Source organism: Leopardus geoffroyi, chromosome A3, assembly GCF_018350155.1.
Source record: "Leopardus geoffroyi isolate Oge1 chromosome A3, O.geoffroyi_Oge1_pat1.0, whole genome shotgun sequence".
NCBI lineage: Eukaryota > Metazoa > Chordata > Mammalia > Carnivora > Felidae > Leopardus > Leopardus geoffroyi.
The window spans coordinates 15,820,564-15,845,558 of NC_059336.1; the positions used below are offsets into that span (position 1 = coordinate 15,820,564).

The 24,995-nt window shown below is 44.1% G+C and overlaps 1 long non-coding RNA gene across 1 annotated transcript; it reads left to right on the plus strand.

Moving 5' to 3' along the window:
• Window positions 1-13: 13 nt before the first annotated feature.
• Window positions 14-23,979, plus strand: LOC123580151. The gene is made up of 2 exons (XR_006703145.1): window positions 14-397; window positions 22,129-23,979. It is a non-coding gene; the product is annotated as an uncharacterized LOC123580151 (long non-coding RNA).
• Window positions 23,980-24,995: the final 1,016 nt, after the last annotated feature.

Sequence of the window (24,995 nt, forward strand, 5' to 3'; positions counted from 1 at the left end):
TCCGCTCCGGCCCGAGCCCCGCCCCGCCCCTGCGCCGGCTCCTCATTGGGCGAGCGGACCACGGGGTTGCCCCGGCCGCCCGAGAGGGGCGCTGACGGACGGAGGAGAAGGGGAGAGGAGACCCGGACGCCGCGGACGCGGAGCGAGGAGGAGGCGGGCGGAGGGGGACGGAAATGGGGGCGGAAAGAGGCGGTGGGAGAAGAGGGGGTGGAGCCGGGGGAGGAGGGAACGTGTGGGAACTTGGGGACTGGGCGAGGTGAGGGCTTGGGCGAGCGTGAGCCCCAGGTGCTGCGCTCTCTGCTTGGGCTCGGAACCCGGCAGGACCAGGACCACAGTCTCCGGGGTCATCAGTTCCCTCCCTACCCAAAAAGGAATCGCCACCGGGTCGGAGGCTGAGGTCAGTCCCCTTTCGCCATGTGTTTTGGGAATACTGGACCTAGGGAAGGACAGAAATTGCTTTTCCCTCAATTTTCGCTTAATCTTCCCTTTAGCCCTTTACGGTACTTGCCATTTTGCTCTTTTGTGGCCCGGACCAGGACTGGAACCGGCCAAGTCTTTGGTTCTTTTTTTGAAGCGGGTCTGTGATCTCTTCGTGGAGACACGCCCTTCCCAAGCCTCCTAGGGAAAGCTTAAGGGAAGGAAACAGGCCTCTACAGCCCCCACTCCCATTGAACTCGGTTCTCCAGAACGTCTTTCACCTCTTCTCCCTCCCTTTCATTCATTCTTTTAACAAATATTTACTGAGCAGGCTTTGTGCTCTGTGCTGGAGACAGAGCAAGCATGAGACAGACGGGCCTTGCTGTCTTGGAGTTTACAGTCTGGTAGGAGAAAGAACAAAGTAAATAGGCCTTTGTCATCTCTCCTTTACCCTTACTTAGCTGAATGCTACAGACTTCTAACTCACCACCCTACCCTCAGCCCTGCCCCCATCAACTGCCAAAGTGATCTTTAAGAAATGCCATTCTTATCTTCCCTTTCTTGCTTAAATCCTTTGGTGGTTACTCAGACCTGGAAGACTATTGATAAGCGCCTTGAGTGTGACAGGTGACAGTCAAGGTTCTCCCTTTCCCTGCTCTTTCCCCTCCATGATAAAACCCCATTTCAGCGGGATGATGCCCTATCCTCCCAATATGCCAGCTCCAGTATTTCTAAACCATTTGTGTTAGTTGCCAACATTTTTTAAAGACAGAAATTTCCGTGTGAACAGAAATCTGCATCAGTACTCCATCTGGCAGGACTGCGTTCACATTCCTGTGTGGCAACAATGGGCTGAAGCCAAGGAGTGGCTGTCCATTCTAGGTCAGAGACTTTTCAAAGTGCCAGGGTCCCCTCCCGACCTGAGTCTGCTTTTCTCAGTTATGTATCTGCATGTAGGCATTTGTGCCAGTGACCCCTACACTTTTAATATGAGCAAGATTGAAAGAGAGTGTTGTGTAATGTAAACAGCACGGATTTGATGTTAAAACCGCAGGATTTGAACCCCAGAAGAGTTTCCAGTGCAAAAACTTCTCCATGGGGATCCATCTTTGGCAAACCAAAAAAAGATCAGTAATCTAGAGATTGGCTCAGGTTGAAATAATGCAATGTAATCTGACTGTGGCTTCTGCCCCCATCCAGAAAATGCCTTAGTGGGGCAGAGGGCTCATGATAATTATACCCAAATGACGTCATCAGTGCGCTGAGGGAACCGAAGTGCCTTTTGCCAGGCACACCTTGAGTGTCTGCTAACAGGTTGCATGGATTCCCTGCTTTCATCATCTCTGCATTCTAGGCCAGAGGTCAACAAACCACAGCTATTGACAGACACAAACAGATACTGAAATACAATGTGGCAGATGAAGCCCAGGATATTTTGGGAGCCTGAGAGAAAGGCACAATCCATCTTGGGTTGGTGGGAGAGCAGGAAAGACTTTTTGAAAGGGAAGATACTTGAGCCTTAGATTCTATAAAGGATTTTTTTTTTTTTTAAATTAATAGGCTATTGGTGTAGAGCAGTTTCAGGTTCACAGAAAGATTAAAAAGTACAGTATTCCCATACACCCAATCTCTGCCCCTCCCCATTTCCCCTAACATTAACAAGCTAGTGTTGTACATTAGTTACAATCAATGTACCAATATTGATATGTTATTAATGCAATAGTTTACATTAGGGCTCATTTATTTTGTACAGTTCAATTAATTTTGACAAATGCACGATATCTGTATCTACCATTGCTATCTCCTACAGAACAGTTTCACTGCCTTAAACCCCCCTGTGCCGGGGCACCTGGGTGGCTCAGGCGATCAAGAGTCCTTCTGACTTGATTTTGGCTCGGATCATGATCTCACAGTTTGTGACTTCAACCCCAGTGTCAGGCTTTTGCACTAATGACATGGAGCCTGCTTGGGATTCTGTGTTTCCCTCTCTCTCTGCCTCTCCCCTGTGTGCTCTCTCTCTTCTGTCTCTCAAAAACAAACAAACAAACAAATATTAAAAAAACAAAAAACTCCCCTGTGCCTTATGCCCAGTGGGCCAGCCAGAGAAGATGCTGAACAGGAGACAGAATTGCACCTTGTTTTGTTCCTTCCTGTCCCTAGAGGGCCTGTACTCTCTCTGCTCTTTCCAGTAAATAACATTTAGGCTAAAATGAAAAAATTTTAAAAGACAAAAGAAACCCTACAAAAACCCAACTATTCACTTACTTGACCCTCACCCCCTGCCTTCACCCCAATTCCTTGGCAATCACTTCTCTTTTACGCTTTGTTTTAATTTTGCCTTTTCCAGATGTCCTATCGTTAGAATCCTAAGAGTGTCACCTTTCCTGACTGGACTCTTGCACTAAGCAATATGATTTAAGGTCCCTCTATGTCGTTTTATGGCTTGATGGTTCATTTCTTTTTATCACGGAGTAATACGCCATTGTATGAACATACCACATTTTTTCTATTCACCTGCTTATGGATTGACTTGTGTCTTTTATTTTATTTTTAATTTTTTTAATGTTTATTTATTTTTGAGAGGGAGAGAGAGACAGTGTGTGAGCAGGGGAGGGGCAGAAAGAGAGGGAGACACAGAATGTGAGGCAGGCTCCAGGCTCTGAGCTGTCATCACAGAGCCTGACACGGGGCTTGAAGTCAAGAGCTGTGAGATCATGACCTGAGCCAAAGTTGGACACCCAACGAACCAAGCTGCCTAGGTGCCCCCTTTTAAAAAAAAAAACCAAAACACTTTTTTTAATGTTTATTTTTTGAGAGAGATAGCAGGAGTGGGGGAGGGAGAGAGAGAGAAGGGGACAGAAGATCTGAAGCAGGTTCTGCACTGACAACAGAGAGCCCAATGCAGGGCTGGAAACCACAAACTATGAGATCATGACCTGAGCCAAAGGCAGATGCTTAACCCACTGAGCCACCCAGGTACCCCTCAACTCCCATCTTCCAAAAAGAAATGTAGAAGTCCTAGTCCCTGGTACCTATGAACTGTGGCCTTATCTGGACAAGCCTTTGCAGGTGTAATCTAGTTAAGATGAAGTCATCAGGGTGGACTTTAATCCAATATGACGGATGTCCTTCTAAAAAGAGGAACAGGCCATGTGATGACAGCGATTGGGGTGAGGCAGCCACAAGCCAAGGAACACCAAGGACTTGTAACCACTGCCTGAAACTAGGAAGAGGCAGGAAGGGATTTACCCAGAGTCCCAGGTAAGCATGGCCCTGCTGACACCAGGTTTTTGCACTTCTAACTGTAGAACTGTGAGAGAATAAATTTGGTTGTTTGAAGCCATCCACTTTGTGGGGCTTTGTTACAGCAGCCTTAGCAAACAGATACACCTACTGAGGGACAGAGATCTCGATTCAGTTTCCAACAGTTGAGAATAAAACTGCTATAAACCAGGCCCCCTGGGTGGCTCAGTCAGTCAAGCATCTGACTCTTGGTTTTGGCTCAGGGCATGATCTGAGATCGAGTCCCGCACTGAGAGAGTGGGGAGCCTGCTTGGGATTCTCTCTCTCCCTCTCTCTCTCTGCTCCTCTCCTTCTCTCAAAATAAATAAGCTTAAAAAAAAAGAGAGAGAAGAAAAAATGCTATAAACCTCCTTGTGTGGGTGTTTGTGTGGACATAAGTTTTTAGCTCATTTGGGTGAATACCGGGAGCACGATTGCTAAATCACATGTTAAACCTATGTTTAGCTTTGTAAAATATTATCAACCATCTTCCAAAGTGGCTGTACCATTTTCAATTTCCACCAGTAGTGAAAGAGAGTGCCTGACGCTTCATATCCATGTCAGCATTTGGTATTGTTAGGTCTTGTTGTTTTTGTTTTGTTTTTTATTTCAGCCATTCTTACATGGATGTACAAAGTAAGAACCTAGTTTGTTTCTCCAAAGTTTCTTTTTGTTCCTATTACTCTGAAATTTCATGGTTAACAGCCTTGAGACACCCAGTGGCTTGCCTGCCTGCCTTCCTTCCTTCCTTCCTTCCTTCCTTCCTTCCTTCCTTCCTCCTCTTCCCTTCCCCACCCATCCTTTTCTTTCCTTTTTCCCTCCATCCATCCTCTCTTCCTTTCTTTCACTTTTTATTATGACAATTTTCAAGCAAACACAAAAGTTGAGAGAATAGTACAATAATCTCCATATACCCATCACCCAGCTTTATTTTACTCTTCAGTCTATCCTTCTTACTATTAGCAGCAGGATTTTACAGCAAGTCCCAGATACTACATCCTTGCCTTTGTAGATACCTTAGTATGTAGTTCTAACAGATGAGAATTTAAAAATGAATAATGAAATAACAATTCCATGATCACACTTCAGGAAATTAACACACACACAGTCCATGTTTGATATTCCCTCGTTGTCTCAAAAATGACTTCTTTTACACTGGCCTACTTAAGTCCAGATTCAAGGTCTACCCATTGTGTTTAGTTGCTAATTCTCATTGAATCTGTAACAATTACTCCTCCTCCTTTTTTTTCTTTCTTTCTTTTTTCTTTTTCTTTTTTTTTTTTTTTTTTTTTTTTTTTACAATTGATTTGTTGAAGAAACTGGGTAAATTATCTTGTAGAATGTCTCACAGTCTGAATTTGTCTGATTGGACCTTTGTGGTGTTTTTAAAATGTGATACAATACCTTGAATGTCCTGTATTAGATTCCAGTTCAATTTTTGACAAGAATATTTTACAGGTGGAGTTATGTATTTCCTATTGCATCATATGAAGAGGTACATAATGTCTAATTATTTCTCAATGATCTCTTTCCATTTGAAACCCCATTTCCTTCAGCTCTGGGATTTTTTTTTTTTTTTTAATGTTTATTTATTTTGAAAGAGAGAGAGAGTGTGAACAGGAGAGGGACAGAAAGAGAATCCTAAGCAGGCTCTGCACTGTCAGCACAGGGGCTGATGAGGGGCTTGATCTCACAACCAGTGAGGTCATGACCTGAGCCAAAATCAAGGGTTGGTCACTCAGCCGACTAAGCCAGCCAGATGCCCCCAGCTCTGGGATATTTTTGTGAATTCTTTCTTTGATGATGTCTTTCCTCCATCTCCCTATTTTCTGTGTCTTCACTTTCTGGAACTCCTAATGATTCAGATAGCTGAACTCTTGGAATGATTTTCTAATAATGTTTTTTTTTTCCCTCTCTTATTTTTCTTTAGTGTTTGTGTATTTGGGTCTATTTTCTGAATATCATCTTCCAACCTGTATTTAGTCAGAATTTTGTGTAGGAGACAGAGGCAGAAATCACTCTAAATATTTTAAGCAGAAAGGAATTTAATATCGGAAATTGGGTGCTTGTAGACTCATTGAGAGATCTGGCATTTCCAACTTGGGGAGGGCAGGGATGGGGTGACAGGGAGGGAAGGGACAACTCTTGTTTCAAAGTCATCACAGCTGTGATTGAGAGGTCAGGGTTGTTACTCCTGCTGCCACTGTAACTTCCTGACCATGTGAAGCTGGGGACTGGGCACTGGATGGTAGAGGCTGGCCGTTGACATTTGTTTCAAAAGTAGAGTTCAAGGATCAGAGAGCTGTTGTCTGGCTTGAATAAGAAATTGAAATTGTGGGGTAGTCTACGACATGTCAACTCACATGAGGTCTTTGATATCCATCCAACCCCTTTTGGCTTTTGTTTTAATGGAACCAAGGCTGAATTCCGGACTTAGATCTATAGGTGTAATCAGAAACAGAGCTCCCATGGCTCTCACTAAAAGCCACATAAGAGTTGACTGTGCCAGGAGACTAGAGTTCTGAATTGAATTTTGGTCATATAATCACCTTTGCTCTCATATAAATAAGGTCACTGGAAAGGCAGGCATCATTAACCTAAAAAAAAAAAAAAAACGATTATGAGTCTATTTCAATTTCATGATAACTGAACCAGAAATAAGTTTCACAGCGTGTGTAGGTTTTGCAGATTTCTACCTGCAGGGAAAGTGGCAAGGCATGTCATGCTACTGTACTTCCTCTAGCCTTGGAAAGTTCACAGAGCTATCCGCCTTCAGTCTGTTTCTTCAGAGAGCCAGCTGGGCAACAAGAACTATTAATTTGTTGGGTGTTTGTGCGTGTATTTTAAGAAAGATATTTTTTTAGCCCTGAATTTTAAGAAAACACCTGCTGTATTCATTTTCAATCGTATATTTTTATTACGTGGTGATGCATGGATATGCTTCCATTGTAAGAAAATTAAAATATTAAAGATTAAAAGTGAAAGTCCCTTGTGATCACCACCCCCCAGTGCCATTTCGCCTCCCCAGAAAGTAACCAAGTAGCAATTATATAGCAGCTTGCATTAGTCACGGTAGGTCAGGTTATGCTGCAGTAATAAACATCCTCAAAATCTTAGTGCCTTACCACAACAAAGGTTTATTTCTTGATCCTTACATGTTTGTCATGGGTTGGCTTCAGCCGTTTTCTCTGGACATAAGTGAAGAGGCAGCCAGGATGTGCCTATCTCATGGCAGAGGGAGCAGAAAGAATGGGAGAAGCTTTTAAAGCTTCTGCTTGGAAGTATCCTGTCATGTTCACTCACATTTCCATGGTCAAAGCAAATCCTATGGCCAAACCTGACTTCAGTAGGGTGGGGATGTGTAGTCCTGCTACAGGGCGGGGCAGTGACAATTTTCCTGTAGTTTTATAGGGTTCATAAAACTATACGAATAGGTATCATTTTAATATAATTTATTATGGTACTGAGCCTTACTTTCTGCGTGCAAAAATATGTCTTAGAAGTCTTCCTGTGTTAGGGAAATAGATCCATCTCCTTTTTAAACAGTTGTATGATATGTCATAATATGGATGTACTATAGTTATTTAGCAGCTTCCTTGTTTGAAAATGTGTAAATTGTCTCTAATTTTTTATATATGTGCAAGTTTTTGTCTAGAGCGGGTACAGAGAAGTGGATGTTCTATGCCAGTTTTCTCTCTGTATCCTAATATGGCACACTCATAGGAGAATTCCAAAGAGAGTTTAATAAAGAAGGACTGTTTACAAAGAACAGCACAGTACCCCCGGGGCTGGTAACAATTGGGCTATCACCACTCCTGGGCCAGCAGGAGCAAAGTGAGAAAGTGGGGAGGAGAACAGGGAGGAGAGTCGTGTGAAGGGATGGGTGAAGCCAGCCCAATATGGACCCACAAACAAGGAGTGAAGGGAGTAAATGCCTCAAATCACTCTTTTCCCTCTGATCTTCTACTGGGCTGACCTGAACCAGATGACAGAGGGCCAGGTAATCTATTGTTGTAGCCGATGCACGCCTGTCCCCTAGGACACAGAAGAGGAAGAGAGGACAGGGAGCCAATCTGGAGGACCAAATAGAAGATACCCACACCATTCTCCTACCCACAGTACAGGAATGACTTAATTGTTTGCCAGTATCATAAGCAAAAAATAGTACTTAAAAGTGCATTTTGGGGGCACCTGTCTGGCTCAGTTGGTAGAGCATGTGACTCGTGATCTCAGAGTTGTGAGTTTAAGTCCCACGTTGGATGCAGATTAATTTCTTTTAAGTGCATTTTTTAATATATTTTTTTTTATTTTAAAAAGTGGTGCAGCTACCTGGAAAACATTATGGAGATTCCTCAAAAAATTAAAAATAGAACTGCCCTACGACCCAATAATTGTGCTACTAGGTATTTATCCAAGGGATACAGATGTGCTGTTTCGAAGGGACACACGCACCCCAATGTTTATAGCAGCACTATCAACAATAGCCAAAGTATAGAAAGAGCCCAAATGTCCATAGTTGGATGAATAGATAAAGAAGATGTGGTATACACACACACACACACACACACACACACACACACACACACACACACACAATGGAGTACTACTCGGCAATCAAAAAGAATGAAATCTTGCCATTTGCAACTATGTGGGTGGAACTAGAGGATATTATGCTAAGCAAAATTAGTCAGAGAAAGACAAATATCATGTGACTTCACTCATATGAGGACTTTAAGATACAAAACAGATGAACATAAGGGAAGCAAAAAGAATATAAAAACAGGGAGGGGGACAAAACAGAAGAGACTCATAAATATGGAGAACAAACAGAGGGTTACTGGAGGGGTTGTGGGAGGGGGTATGGGCTAAAGGGGTAAGGGGCACTAAGGAATCTACTCCTGAAATCATTGTTGCACTATATCCTAACTAACTTGGATGTAAATTTTAAAAATAAATGGAATAAAAAAATAGGATAAAAAAAAGTGCATTTTTTTAATGTTTACTTATTTTTGAGATAGAGGGAGACAGTGAGAGGGGGAGGAGCAGAGAGAGAGGGAGACACAGAATCTGAAGCAGGCTCCAGGCTCTGAGCTGTCAGCACAGAGCCCAATGCAGGGCTCAAACTCACGAACAGTGAGATCATGACCTGAGCCAGAGTCGGACCCTTCACTGATTGAGCCACCAGGCCCCCCGATTTTAAAAAGTGCATTTTTAATTTGCATTGCCCTAATTATTAGCAAGGACTCGTGCTGATAATTCAGGGACACAGATGATCTCTTCTTCCCTGGACTCTGTGATGGGTACATGTAAAGCCAGAGACTGCTTCAGCCGTTGTGTAATCGTTTCTGGGCCAGTGGGGAGGAAAAGCCGAGAAATGGATGTGGTGGCATCTTTTGAGTCCTGGATCAAGCCTTACCTGAGGCTACACATGAGTATTTGGTAACATGAGCCTTTTGCTTCAGACAGTTTTGTTGTCGGTGTGATGTGTGTGTATGTGTTGGTCACTCATAACTGAAAGACCTCCAACTGATGTATTCTTTGTATATTGTACCATGCTTCGTATGTGTTTTGTGCATATAAATTTAGGGCTGAATGAGACCTTAGGTATCATTTCATTCAGATTCTTTCATTTTCATTTATAACTTCAAAAGTTTAAACACAAAATCCTAAGACAGTAATGTGACAAATCTCGTCAGTTTTGCTTCTAGTTTTATTTATTTATTTATTTATTTTAAAAAATTTTTTAAATATTATTTATTTTTGAGAGACAGAGAGAGACAGAGCATGAGCAAGGGAGGGGCAGAGAGAAAGGGAGACACAGAATCTGGAAGCAGGCTCCAGGCTCCGAGCCATCAGCACCGAGCCCGACGCGGGTTCAAACTCACGAATCACAAGATCATGACCTAGGCTGAAGTCGGACGCTTAACCGACCGAGCCACCCAGGCACCCCGTATTTATTTATTTGTTTAATGTTTATTTTTGAAAGGAGGGGAGGGGCAGAGAGAGAGAGGGAGACAGAGAATCCAAAGCAGGCTCCTCGTTATTAGCACAAAGCCCAACTTGGGGCTCGAACTCAAACTCATGACCTGAGCCGAAGTTGGACTTTCAATTGACTGAGCCACCCAGGCACCCTGCTTCTAATTTTATAGTAAAGAAATGGAACATTGCTTTGTTTTTTTTTTTAAAGATTTTTTTAATGTTTATTTTGAGAGAGGGAGAGAGAGAGTGGGGGAGGGGCAGAGAGAGAGAGGGAGAGAGAGAATCCCAAGCAGGCTCCACACTGTCAGCATGGAGCCCGATGTGGGACTCAAACGCTTGAAACTGTGAGACCGTGAACTGAGCCGAAATCAAGAGTCAGATGCTGAATAGACTAAGCTACCCAGGCACCCAAGATATGGAACATTGCACATAAAGTTGAAATTCCTTCCTTCCCCATTTTATTTCCCTGGGGGACCCACTGTCAGGAATTGGTCACATATCTTTTCCTACCCTGTTTTAATAGTTTTATCACATATGCATATACCCAGGAACAATATGTAGGATTGCTTTGTGGGTTTAAACTTTCTTATATCAATGCCATCTTGTCATATGTATCACTGTGTACTTTGCTTTTACCACTCAGCATTAGGGGTTCAAGACCTGAACAAAGATATGGTTCATTTTCACTGTTGTGATAGTATTCCATTGCCTGAATATATCAGAACGTACTTACCTAACTTATCTCTGTAACACACGTTGAGATTATGGGCTGTTTCCTCAATGCTGCAGCAAACATACTAGAGCATCTCCTGGGACACACTTGTGAGAGTGTCTCCAGGGTATATATTTAGAAGTCGAGGTGCTGCATCACAAGATAGGCACGTTTTTCAGCTTTACCACAAATGATTAATTTTCATTGATGGTACCAAGTTACAGTTCCCCCAGCATTGTATGAAAATCCCTGTTTTCCCATATCTACATCAGCACCTGGAATTATTAGGCTTTTTGATTTTGCCAGTCTGATTGGTGTGAAATTGTATCTACTTGTTTTAATTTGCATTTCTCTTTTACTAGTGAAGGTAAGCATCTTTTCCTATGTTTATTGACGATTCTGCTTCCTATTCCAAACTCCTCGGTTTCCCAGTGGAAAGAAAATGGCAGATCACACAGTTCATCAGCAACAGTGCTGGGTTTAGAACTTGGGTGTTCCAACTCCAGTCTGCTCTTTTTTTCCAGCATGTTGAACCACTTCCAGATATACATTTTTAATTTTTTTTTTAATTTTTTTTTTCAACGTTTATTTATTTTTGGGACAGAGAGAGACAGAGCATGAACGGGGGAGGGGCAGAGAGAGAGGGAGACACAGAATCGGAAACAGGCTCCAGGCTCTGAGCCATCAGCCCAGAGCCCGATGCGGGGCTCGAACTCACAGACCGCGAGATCGTGACCTGGCTGAAGTCGGACGCTTAACCGACTGCGCCACCCAGGCGCCCCTAATTTTTTTTTTTTTACATGTATTTACTTTTGCAAGACAGAGACAGAGCACAAGCAGGGGAGGGGCAAAGAGAGAATGAGACACGGAACCCAAAGCAGGCTCTGGGCTCTGAGCTGTCAGCACAGAGCCCGATGCAGAGCTCAAACTCACAGACCACGAGATTATGACCTGAGCCAAAGTCGACGCTTAACTGACTGAGCCACCCAGGTGCCCCCAGATATACATTTTTAGAGTGCTATTGTTTCTACTAACAGTTACAACAGAGAAAAGATCTTTTTCCTTCTAATTAAATGTTGGGACTATGAATTGTCAATAGTTGGATGCTGTATCAGTTAGGGTTAGGTTTGTCTGAATAAAAGAGATGCCAGGCTCAGGTCACGATCTTGCAATTCATGAGTTCGAGCCCTGCGTCAGGCTCTGTGCTGACAGCTCAGCCTGAAGCCTGCTTCGGATTCTGTGTCTCCCTTTCTCTCTGCCCCTCCCCCACTCAAGCTTTGTCTCTCTCTCTCTGAAAAATAAACATTAAAAAAAAAGTTGGAGACAAGAAGTTTGGCATTGATTTGTGCCATGAAGTCTTCTAGGACTTAGGCACCTTTAATCTTGTTGCTTCATTGCACATAGCTGCTATTTCCAAGCTCACCTCATGTTCCAAAATAGCTGCTCCAACTCCTGACATATGTCTGCATCCAAGCCAAAAGGAAAAGAGTCAGAGACCCCAGGGGGATGGTGGAGGTATTGGGTGCAACACAGCTGTCTCTTGATAAAGGTTCTAGAATCTGCAATGTGATTATCTGACCTATATCTATTGGGCAAAAGTCAGCTACATGGCCCTACTTGGCTCTAAGGGAAGCTGGGAAGATTACACTCATTTGGGGGACCATGTACCTAGGTACAAGGGAGATGATCTCTAAATACTACTCAGATCCCAGGAATTATAAAATCATCTTTTTGTGGTAGGTGAGTTGGTCCTGCTAATCTGGGAGGAATATCCCTGTCCTGTGACCTCTGTGACCCCTGGCTCTTCTCTCTGGAAAACTCTGCCTTGTCCAATATCCTCATGGCCATATCTAGTAGACATTAGTGTCACCCTTTGGAGGACCTACACAGATTTTGGATAGGATAGAACTTCTCATTGCTTTGTAGAAGAAAAAGAGACATTTATTAGGGGACATTTAATGGTCTCTGCCACAGATGCTAAGAAAAATGTGTGGCCCAATTTGTTCCATGTTTAAGTACCTGAGTCTCATCCTACATGGAGATTAAGTCTAAAGACAGTTCTTTGTTTTTTAATTAAAAAAATATTTATTTATTTTTGAGAGACAGAGAAACAGAGCACACGTGGGGAGGGGCAGGGAGAGAAGGAGACAGAATCCAAAGCAAGCTCCAGGCTCTGAGCTGTCAGCGCAGAGCCCAATGTGGGGCTCAAACTCACAGACTGAGATCATGACCTGAGCTGAAGTCGGACGCTTAACCGACTGAGCCACCCAGGCGCCCCTAAAGACAGTTCTTGAAGAAAGATCATGTACAGTTGAAATTATTCTTGAGATATCCATGTGTGTTATCCTCTACAACTCTGTGAACATGTATCAATCAGCTATTGCTGCATAACGAGCCATCTCCAATCTCAGTAATATAAAACAACCATCATTTATTTTCATGTATACTTCTGTAGGTTGACTGATCTAGGTTGGGCTCAGTGGGGCTTGCCTGGGCGTGGCTCCAAGCTGTAGACTAGGTCAAGATCTGCTCTAGGTGTCTCTCATCTTTAGACTAGCAGCCTAGCCAGGCCATGTTCTCTGGGATTGCAGAAGCACAAGAGGGCAAGATTAACCATGCAAGGTCAACATTGCAAGCCTCTGCTTGTGTCAAAACTGCTAACATCCCACTGGGAAAAGCAAATCACATACGTGGTCAAGTCTATTGTCAGTGGGTGGGGGAAACCATGCACTGCTCTCCACCAAGCTAAGGAAGTAGAATGAACAAGCCCACCAGTCTCCAACATAAAAAACCCACTCCTTCTATGGAGGTGGCATGGGGGAAAGACTGCAATGTTTTTACACAATTTGATTTACCACAAAGTGATTTTTTTGTAAAAAATCAGTTACATTTATGCATTAGTCAGTTTGTGGCACCCAGTCCTTCTGTTTCTTATGTGAGGATGTCAAGAAATCCATCACCAACCACTTCACTTGTCCAGCTAGTTGCACATTGCATTTTACTTCTTTATTAATGGTTTGGAACCCATGAAATAATCTATATAGTATTTCCGTATGAATTGGTCAAAGTACATTGGCTATTGCAGCTGGATGGCAGGCATGGCCTGAGTCACAGGCGCATTGAGCGATTGGTGGGCAGAACCACTTTCACGCTTTAAATCCCCCTCCCACTATCTATGACACTGACGTTGTCTGCCTACCAGCCGTTCCCCTTATTTGAGCAGTGATGCAGGTAAGATAGGTGCCCGGGCTCTGTAGTGGACACTGTGGCATGCTGCCCAGATCCTCCGCTCTAATACTGAGGCACTCATTCCCCCATCTGCTGGGAGCATTGGCCGCTGACAGTACTCAACTGAGTCCCTCTTGGGGACTTGCCCTTGGCTGAAGAGCGCAACCCAGCCCGAGTACTGCATCCAATGACTGTATGAAGTGGGAGCCCCAAGGTCCAGCCTCCCTGCCATCCCGCCTCTCTACTCCTCCCCACTCCCTGCAGGGTGGGCGTCAGCTGAGACCTCTGATGAGGCTGCATTGCAGTTTGACTTTTCCCTTCCACCTGTCACCTTGAGAGCACACTGCAGGAAACTTGCTGCATGCACGTCTCCCCGTTGGGGTCTTAATTCCTGAGGAACCAAACCCACAAGGCTCCTAAGTCACACAGAGCTGGGTTCGAGTGTTATCTCAAATACCCACTAGCTATGTGGCTTTAGACTTCGTGAATCTGCTGTAAACCTCTGAAAGTCTCAGGTTTTTCATCTCTAAAGATGCAATAATAATAGTATCTGCCTCTTCTAATGATAGTAGAGGATGAAGAGAAATAATGCATGGAAAGCAGTGTGAAGCCCTTAGCATGCTACCTGGCCCATACTAGGTTTTGCCGAAATGTATTCTTCCCTTTTTACTCAGCCCTTTGCGGGCGTTTTCAGAAGCCGGCGTCCGTCCCCATACCTGAGTAAAGCGGAAACGGACCTGTTGTGCTATCTTGTTTCCAGCAGGTGGCGCCAGCGGATAAGGCTGCAGTCTCGTCCAGCTTGGTTGCAAGGTCCACCATTGACAGATTATATACATCAGTTTTCCATGCATTATCTCATTTGATTCTCCTTCATCAACCATTTACCAAGTGCTGACTGTTCTATCGTTTATTCTTTCATCTCTTTGTCTTAAGTGCTTCCTGAGCACTTACTCCAGCCAAAGAGTGGCTTTAAATCTCTTCTAAAACATCATGGTGACTAAGAAGCAAACAAGACAGAGGGGGGGGGGGGGTGGGACAGAGAGAGAGGCAGGCAGGAAGGAAGAAAAATACGATTCTGGATTTTGAAATGAAAAGTTTTAGGCACTGCTATTTGGGCTTGTGCCAACTCGTTCGGAAAGGAGGCAGCTTTAATAAAGCAGAAGAAGTACATAATATGACTGAACAGAATCAGGAGGCAGTGCTCCCTCTGCAGGAGCAGCTGAGGTGCTTCTAGAGGCCGTCTGCAGGCCTTCCCCAGGGCTATCGATCTGAGGGCAGAACAACTGGTCCCAGGGCTGGTTAAAACTGCCGTGTAGGAGAAAGAAGAAAGAATCCATAAAGGAGGTGTCAAAGTGCTTGGGAGGAGACAGTTAGCTGGCCTGGAGTCAGGAGCCCCAGACCGGAGTCATTTCGAGGGCTTCTGGTCATGCCAGGAGGCATGCCTGGAAGCCACCAGCCCAGGACCCGGGAGAAGTCCAATTCTGTGGTTGGGACAGAGGCTGCCCACCTCAAGTCTTCTTGCACCTGCTCCAGAACCGTGAGTGAATGAATGTGCTTTCCTGAAGGTCACCACACAGGGTTGTTGTTTGAGGAAATGTATATGCAGTGCCTGGTACGTGGGAAGCTCTCAATAAATGATAACTATTTATTACTGATAAAAATACTACCACTACCGATCAATGGTTCTTACGATCTTCTCTGATGTAATTGCTAAGAGCAAGGTCTTGTGAGAAATACCCAATGAATCTACAGAGAAGTTTTAATTATTTGGGGATTCCGAGAGGATCCAGGACTCTGAAGGTAAAGAGAGAGAACACCAAGTTAGGGAAAGGGACACACAGATGGACTCAGTAAAATTTGTTGAATGGGTGGCTCAGGGGGATTCTCTTCTAACAGCAAGAGTGGCATTCATGGTTCCCTACTCTGAGCCAGGCACTGTGCTTGCTGTTGGAGCGACAGAGATGAACAAACATCTTGTTTGTTTTCTTTTTTTTTATTAAAAAAAAAATATTTGTTTTTGAGAGGGAGAAAGCGGGAGAGCAACAGAGAGAGAAGGAGACACAGGATCCGAAGCAGGCTCTAAGGCTCCGAGCCATCAGTGCAGAGCCCGATGCGGGGTTCGAACTCACAATCAGTGAGTTCATGACCTGAGCTGAAGTCGGACGCTCAACCGACTGAGCCACCCAGGCACCGCACCCCCCCCCCATCTTGTTTGTTTTCAAGGAGCTCCTGGTACAAGGGTGGAAAGCCAAGGTGCCTACAGGGTCTAGTCTGGTGACATAAATGAGGGAAGTGGACCAGGTGTGAATAAGGAACATGGGTAAGAGAAATATTTTATTTTCTTCTTCCACTGTAAAAAAAAACAAAAAAAAACAAAAAAACCCACAATATTGCAAGAGTTATGACAAATGGCTCTGAGATGAGGCTTAAATGCAGAGACAATAGAGCATGGTGGGGACTGTGGAGAAATAAACAGTGCTCTATCTGAAGGGGGCCACTACCACAAGGGTGGAGAACTGCACCCGTCTTACTGGATTTCCAGTTTGTTCAAGAGAAGCCAGAAACTGAAAAAAAATTTTTTTTTGCGCAATCTCTTAATTTTTAATTTTTGGCAACGAATGCAAAAAAATTTTTTAAAAACACCATGTGGGCCCAAAAAAGTACAGGCCAAGCAAGTAAAACATAATTCTCTCTGAATGCCAGATCTGAGTCTGAGGGTCCAGTGTGTGATCTCCAGTCCAATTGGAAAGACAGATGGGAGTTTGGGCGATTTCGACACAGCTTGATAAGTGTTAAGATGCCAAGATGCCAAGATGTGATGTGATGGGTACACAGAAGAAGAGCTGGCAGGGTGGTCTTTGAGGAGGAGAGGACGCCTGACCTGAGTCCTAGAGGAAGGGCCCAACTAGCCAGGGAACTGGGGTTGGGCGAGCCAGTCAGAGGGAATGGCATAGGGGAGTGCAGCGGTCAGTAGCCCAGCAGAGCGGCAAAGCTCAGGGCTCAGGTGTCACATGTGGGTAGGGAGCAGGAAGAGATAATCGGGAGGTGGGCAGGACTAGATGGGAGAGTGGCTTTGACCGCATCGTCTGTATTTAATGATTTCTTAATTTTCCCTCATTGTAATTTCTGCTGTTTTTAGTAGAAAACCAGGAGTTGTGTCTGTGCCCCCAAAACAGCCATTGCCTGTGATAAGAAGCTTTTTCAGCTCTCAAAGTTGACACCCCCCCCCCCCCACTTTCTCCTTTCCCCACTTTGGCTCATCCTTGTCTGTACTCACTCTGACCCCTCCAGTATTAAAGAAAATAAATACTTTTGACCTTTGTCAGAACACCTTGGACTTGCCAGCACAAAAAGAAACAATTTGCACCGGAGGAAATGATCCCTTTCCTCCCAAAGGGCTCTTTCTCTATGTCCAGGGCCAAATGCAGTTCTGATTCAGAGACCACAGGGGTGGCCAGCAGGGCCTGGGGTTGGAAGACAGGAGGCCGTTCTAGTCCTGGTCCTGGGGACTGACTCCTCGTGTAGCTGCTGATAAGACCAGGCCACCCGTGCCCAACCTGCAGAAGCAGGTGGTTTGGATGGTCTCCCAGAACCTTCTCCATCGAGGCTCAGGGCTCAAATCTCTTGCACACAGAGTCAGTCTGGACCTGATGTCCGTGATGTGTCGCCATGTAACCAGCATGTGCTACGTGTCAGGCACTATGCCCGCCTCTTGCCATACGTGATTTCATGTAGTCCTCATAAAATCTTACCCCACTTTATAGAAAAGGGACCTGAAGTCTAGGAGAGTTGCCCAACGGTGAACTGGGATGTACAACCTCCAAAACTATGTTATTTGAAACAAAATGTAGTTCATTCTGATGGTGAGTTCTATGTGTCAACCTGGCTGGGCTAAGGGATGCCCAGAGAGCTGGTAAATGTTATTTCTGGGTATGTCTGCGAGGGTGTATTTGGAAATGATTAGCATCTGAATCAGTAGACTGAGTAAAGATCACCAATGTTGGGAGGGAGGGGCAGGGATCGCTCAATCTGTTGATGGCGAATTTGCTCTTTCTGCCTGAGCTGGGACATCCATGTTCTCCTGCCCTTGGACACTGGCACTTCTGGTTCTCAGGTCTTTACACTCAGACCGTCTGCTCCCTGGGTTCTCGGGCCTTTGGACTGGACTGGAATGTTCCAGCACTGGCTTTCCTGGTTCTCCAGCCTACAGATATGAGATGGTGTGTGAGCCAATTCCTGCAATAAATCTCTCTCTTTGTCTCGTATACACACATGTACACATACACATTTCCATATCTATCTGTAAACATCTTTCATCCATTGGTTCAGTTTCTCTGGAGAGCCCTGCTAATACGTTCATATACATGGTAACATACCAAACAGCACAGGAGAGTTTCCCATGAAAAGCAAACTCTCATGCCCATTGCCCAACTCCGTTGGGGCAATCTCTTTTAATCACTTTGATTTTCAGGTGATTATGTCCCTAAATATAAACAATAGCTAGACAATATTTATTGTCTGTAAAGTTTACTTATACTCTGTGCTTTCTCCAACTGTTGATTATTTATATATTTATTGGTATTTCTCATTTCTCCTCATAAATTCAATAAACAGCACCCCTATTTTCTTATTCTATCACATGGACAATCCCTTTTGACAACTCACTTTCTCTCTCTTTGATTCAGATTCAAGTTAACGTACAGTGTAGTATTGGTTTCAGGGGTAGAATTTAGTGATTCATCACTTACATACAACACCCAGTGTTCATCCCAGCAAGTGCCCTGCTTAATGCCCATCACCCATTCAGTCTGTCCCCCCACCCACCACCCTTCCAGCAACCCTAAGTTTGTTCTCTATATTTGAGAGTCTCTTAGGGGTGGCTCAGTGGCTCAGTCGGTTAAGCATCTGACTCGTGGTTTCAGTTCAGGGCATGATCCCACGATTTCTTGGATTCGAACCCTGCATCAGGCTCCACACTGACAGTGCAGAGCCTATTTGGGATTCTCTCTCTCTCTCTCTCTCTCTCTGTCTCTCTCCCTCCCTCTGTCCCTCCTCTACTCATGCTCTCAGTCTCTCTCAAAATAAATAAATAAAATAAAGTCTCTTGCAGCGCCTGGGTGGCTCAGTCAGTTGAGCCTCCAACTTTGGCTCGGGTCATGATCTCGCGGTTTGTGGGTTCGAGTCCCACGTTGGGCTCTGTGCTGACAGCTCAGAGCCTGGAGCCTGCTTCGAATTCTGTGTCTTCCTCTCTCTCTGTTATTTCCCTGCTCACACACACTCTCTCTGTCTCTGTCTCTCTCTCTCTCAAAAATAAATAAACATTAAACTTTTTTTTTAAGTCTCATGGTTTGCCTCCCTCTCTGTTTTTATCTTATTTTTCCTTCTCTTCCCCTATGGTCATAAGTTTTGTTTCTTAAATTCCACATACGAGTGAAATCATATATTTGTCTTTCTCTGATTGACTTATTGTGCTTAGCATAATACATTCTAGTTCCATCTACATTGTTGCAAATGGCAAGATTTCATTCTTTTTGATTGCTGAGTATTATTCCCGTGTGTGTGTGTGTGTGTGTGTGTGTGTGTGTGTGTATACATATATATACCACATCTTCTTTATCCATTCATCCGTCGAGGGACATTTGGGCTCTTTCCATACGTTGGCTATTGTTGATAGTGCCGCCGTAAACACTGGGGTGCATGTGCCCCTTCGAATCAGCGTTTTTGTATCCTTTGGATAAATACCTAGTAGTGCAATTGCTGGGTCATAGGGTAGTTCTATTTGTAACTTTTTGAGGAACCTCCATACTGTTTTCCAGAGTTGACATTTCACTTTCTAAGATGAAGGCATGAGCAGTATTTTTCCCGCCATCTTTCCCCCCTGCTTCTGTTTTCCATCTTTTGTCAGCCTGGCTGATTTCAAAAGTCCCCCACCGCGTTTAGTTGTGTGTAGCCATGTGACTGGTGCTGGCCAATGGGTTGTGGGAGGGAGTGACCTTTGTTAGCCTAGGCTGGAGCATTTAATGACTGTGTGAGTTTCTCACCCCATACACAGACACGCATGCTCTCCTGCCCACTGCCACACCTGCCACGTGGAAGAGCGTCCGTTAGCCTGAGTCCCGGGAGAGCAGAGCACCCCCACCAGGATACAGTCAACGTGTAGTGTGAGTGAGATGGGAGTCTTCATTGTCCTAAGCCTCTGAGAGTTTGGCGGTTATTTGCTTTGTCAGCAGAGGCAAGCATATCCTAACTTAGGCCCAAATATAACACAATATAATGTTATTATATTCTGTCCTGCAAATATAGCCATGATGCTAATGTATTCTCCATACTTTAACAAAGATTTTTTTTTTTTTTAAAAAGACAAACTTTCACTGTCCTCACAAGTCTGAAAATGTCTTTATTTACCCTCCTACTTGATTCCATTTGGCTGGGAATAGAATTGTAGGTTAAAAGTCTCTTTCAGAACTTTCAAATACTGCATTATCTGGCTTTTGACTTCTTTAAAAAAATTTTTTTTTAATGTTTTTATTTTATTTTTGAGAGAGACAGAGCATGAGCAGGGAAGGGGCAGAGAGAGAGAGAGGGAGACACAGAACCCGAAGCAGGCTCCAAGCTCTGAGCTGCCAGCACAGATCCCAACGTGGGGCTCGAACTTACGAACCGTGAGATTGTGACCTGAGCCGAAGTCGGATGCTTAATCAACTGAGCCACCCAGGTGCCCCCATAATTCCTTTGTTTTTCAAACCCTGTATAAATGGAGCAACTCATCTGTCCTCTTGTTCCAGTTCAGTTTCCTCTGCTGTAAATCGGGAGTGATGACACAAGCGAAAGAGCGTGCTAGATTACAGGCACCTAGGACGTGTTTGTTAAGTCTGCACGGCCCATTGTGGCCCAAATCACTCTCACATATTTATCTTACCTCTGGTAGGATAGGGCACAAAAATAGGTAATATAGTCAATTAAGCGGACAACTCATGGTCATGGGATCTGATGTCAGGCAGACTGGGAGGTGAAAAGCCACTACATAGGAAGAGGGACATTTTTTCCAGACACCGTATTTGACAACAAATGAGAATTCCTGTCGTTACACGTCCTCACCAACATCTGGTGTTGTCAATATTCTGGAGTTTGGCCCTTCTCAGGATTAAGTGGTGGTGTCTCATTGCATTTATTTTGCATTTCCCTAGTGATGTATAATGTGGAACATATTTTCACATGCTTATTTGCCATGTATATATCATCTTTATCTTTTTAAGAGAGAGAGAGAGAGTGCAAGCAGAAGAGAGAGGCAGAGAGAGAGAATCTCAAGCAGGTCCCATGCTCAGCACAGAGCCCGACACAAGGCTCAATCCCACAACCCTGGGATCATGACCTGAGCCAAAATCAAGAGCCAGATGCTCAGCTGACTCAACCACCCAGACGCCCCCTATATATCATCTTTGGTGAGGTGTCTGGTAGGGTCTTTGATTTCTTTCTTAATCAGATTGGTTTTCTTATTGCTCAGTTTTAAGAGTTCTTTGCATATCTTGGCTCCTGGTCTTTATCGAGTATGTCTTTTGCAAATATTTTCTCCTAACCTGTTACTTGCCTTCTCACACTCTTCGCATTGTCTTTTGCAGAGCAGAAGTTTTAAATTTTAATGACGTCCAGCTAATCAATGATTTACTTCATGAATTGTGCCATTGGTGTTCTATCTAAAAGGCATCATCCCTCTCTCTCTCAAAATAAAGAAATAAACATTAAAAAATAATGCCTGGGTGGCTTAGTGGGTTAAGCATCTGACTTTTTATTTCGGATCAGGTCATAATCTTGTGGTTGGTGGGATTGAGCCCTGTGTCAGGCTCTGAACTGACAGCTCAGAGCCTGCTTGGGATTCTCTCTGTCTCTCTGTCTCTCTCTCTCTCTCTCTTTCTGCTCCTCCCCCTCTTATGCACAGACTCTCTCTCTCTCTCAAAATAAATAAATAAACAGTTAAAAAGCCATCACCAGGGGTGCCTGGTTGACTCAGTCAGTTGAGCAACTGATTTCGGCTCAGGTCGTGATCTCACGGTTTGTGAGTTCGAGCCCCACATCGGGCTCACGATTGTCAGAGCAAAGCCCGCTTCAGATCCTCTGTCCCCTCACCCCTCTCTGCCCGTCTCCCGCACGTGCTCTCTCTCTATCAAAAATAAATAAATGTTTTTTAAAAAGCCATCACCAGACCCAAGGTTTTCTCCTGTTATCTTCCAGGAGTTTGGGATACATATACTTTTAATTTAACCTGTGCCTGTTGCCCCATCCACTTGGTTTCTGACAATGCCCTTGGCACATTGTCCTCTTATGGTCTGGGAAATGTTAACATTCTGCAACCTTCTCTCCTTTATCTTGCTGGGAAGGCAATTTCAGCCCTGCATTTAAAACCTCCCAGTACTTATATCTACCAGATTACCTCCCCTCTCCTTACAAGTCTTCTTATCAAATTCAATTGAGACTTCCACTTCCGTAACCAAGATTTGTTTGATTCTACACAGGCTTAGAAGCTGATGTCTTCTCTCCAAGGTGGAGTTACATTTACCAAGCTCATGGGACTGATGTGGAAAATCGGAACGTCAGTGTATTCACTGATAACAAGAAATATAATTGCTGAGAAGACTGGAATACTCTCATCAGTGTGACCAGCACATTCTTTCCCGGAGGCAGATCTAAGTGAAAAGCCAAATTATACAAAGAAGGTGGCTTGGTGAGCATTTGATCATTGAGTTCTATTGATGAAGAGCCTAATGCAGGTCTCCATTGAATGTCAATGTCAAACATTGTACTGGACACTAGGTGGAGGATGGTGAATAAGAGAGATGGGTCTCCGTGCTCACAGGTTCTAAGGCACTGGGGGAAGACAGGCCCTGAACAGGTAATGAGACTTCTAGGTTAGAAAAACTACACCCCTTACCCTCTGCTTCCTCCCCGAACCTACGAAAATAACAGTACAGGAATTGTTCTGAAAAGGCAACACGCAAAGACAGAGGTCTGCAAACCATGGTCCACAGGCCAAATCTAGCCCGCTGCCTGTTTCGGGACAGCCTGTCCTAAGAATAGTCCTATATTTGCAAATGGCTGGAAAAAGATCAAAACCAGAATAACATTCTGTGACACGTGAAAATGATATGAAAGTCAGATTTCAGAGTGCATAAATAAAGTTTGGTGGGAACGCGGCCATGCATTCCAATGCAGGTCCCATGTATTGTCTACGGCTGTTCTCGCGCTACCATGACATAGTTAAGTAGGTGCGAAGGAGGCCATATGGCGTGCAGAGCCAAAAATATTTACTATCCGGCCCTTTACAGGAAAAAAAAAAATCCCAACCCCTGCTCTAGAACGGCACCGTCCAATGGAACTTTCTGCAGTGACGGACGGGTCGTGTACCGCCATCCGATATGGTAGCTGGCCACTAGCTACATGTGGCTACTGAGCCCTTGATGTGTGGCTGGTGCAACTAAGGACCTGAACGTTTATTTTATTTATTTTAATGAATTTAAATGTGAGTAGCTGGCAGAAGCTGCTGTGTTGGATGGCACAGCGGTCGACTATGACAAGAGGGCATCTGGGCTGGGAAACACCACGTGTCGTGGAAGATGGGACATCTGCCCGAAAGCAGGGGGATTAAGTGAAAGTTTACATATGGAAGCCTGGCATGCCCCACCCAATCTTCTTACAGGCTGCTTTCCTGACCTAGATTCCAGAATGCTGGCAGGGAGAATTACATTCTCCTAAAAAGAAACGGGGGGAACCATCTCTGGGGACTTTGACCAGCTCGGGAGGAAGGACCTAAACATGCGCTGGGAGCTTCCTAATCGTCATACCAAATTGGCAGTGAAGAGACCCCCTGCCAACCACATAGCATTCAGTAACCTTTAGCCTAGGTCCCACCCTCCGCCATGAGCAGGCGGCCAAGGGCCATCGTACATTCGAGGAACAATGTAAACGCGAAAGAGACCAAACAGAGGGACAGATCTAAGCGAAGCTCTCTGGGCGCACATATTTTGTTAAATTTGGAGGTCTATAATGCTGAAAGAGAAAAATGGGCTTTCTTTTCACTAAGTTCAAGGCAGCATTTTCTTCGCTTACAAACATAAGCAACAAACTGTAGTAGTGTTAGCAGTTTCTGTGACTTCATCATCAATAGAAACCAGGTAGTTTCCTACCATGATGGTATTGTTGGAGTCATTTCATAACATCTTTTATGCTCGTCATGACTTTGAAATGATGGTAGTCATTAGACACCCTGCTAAATCTTCTAATATAGAAGCACATATGTCACTATATGACAGATTTGTTTTTTAAATATTTTGATAACTGTATGTTGATATAAATGATTTCCTTTGTAATCCTGTGCATAGAAGTTGATTCATTTAAAGACATTATGCTGAGAAAAGGTCCACAGTCTCCACCTGACTGCAGAGGGGTCCAGGGCACAAGAAGGGTTCTCTTTAGGATGGCTAGGGAATGGAGATCATAATCGGTAAGCACTTTGTGCCAGATTTTAAACCTCAGAATTCTAAGAGTAATTATTATTATTACTTTGATAGCTTTCCTGAGTACTTAAAATGTTCATTTTGTCATTGCAATGGGATATTTGGAGGGGGAGAGAATCATAGAAGGACTTAATCAGCCCCCTTGACCCAAAAGTTCAGTTTTCTTTTCTAAAAATAGTACGTGCACATCATAAATAAGCTAGAAAAGTACAAAGAGGACAACAAAAATCACCTCCAATCCCACTACCTATTTGGCGAACATTGTTCTAGGCAGCATTGTGTGCATAAACACATAACATACACATATATCCACACAAACATATAAAGATCAGTATATGTATAAAGATATATACGTAATTATAGGGGCACCTGGGTGGCTCAGTCCGCTGAGCGCCCACTTTTGGTTTGGCCCAGGTCATAATCTCACGGTTTGTGGGATCCAGCCCCCGAGTCAGCTCCAAGCTGACAGCACAGAGTCTGCTCGTGTTCTCTCTCCCCCTCTTTCTGCTCCTCCCCTACACACAATCACTTGTTCTCTAAATAAATAAATGTGAACAAAATAAAGTTAAAGACATAGACATAATTTTTGACAAAAACAGAATCAAAGTACACATTTATTATTATTTTATTTTTTACTACACATTTATTACTATCATTGTATTTTTTACCCTGCGTTTATCTTCTATAGTAATAACAAGAATTGAGGTAGGTAATTATGTTCACCAGTCAGTTAAGGAAACTGAGACTCAGACAATTAAAGCCTGGTGCATGGTCACAGGTGGTGAGAGAGAAAAATCTCTTGGTCATCCCAGAATGACTTACTTTTCAAGGCCCCCATGTCTGTGAGGGGGGAAGCCTGGAGTTCAACT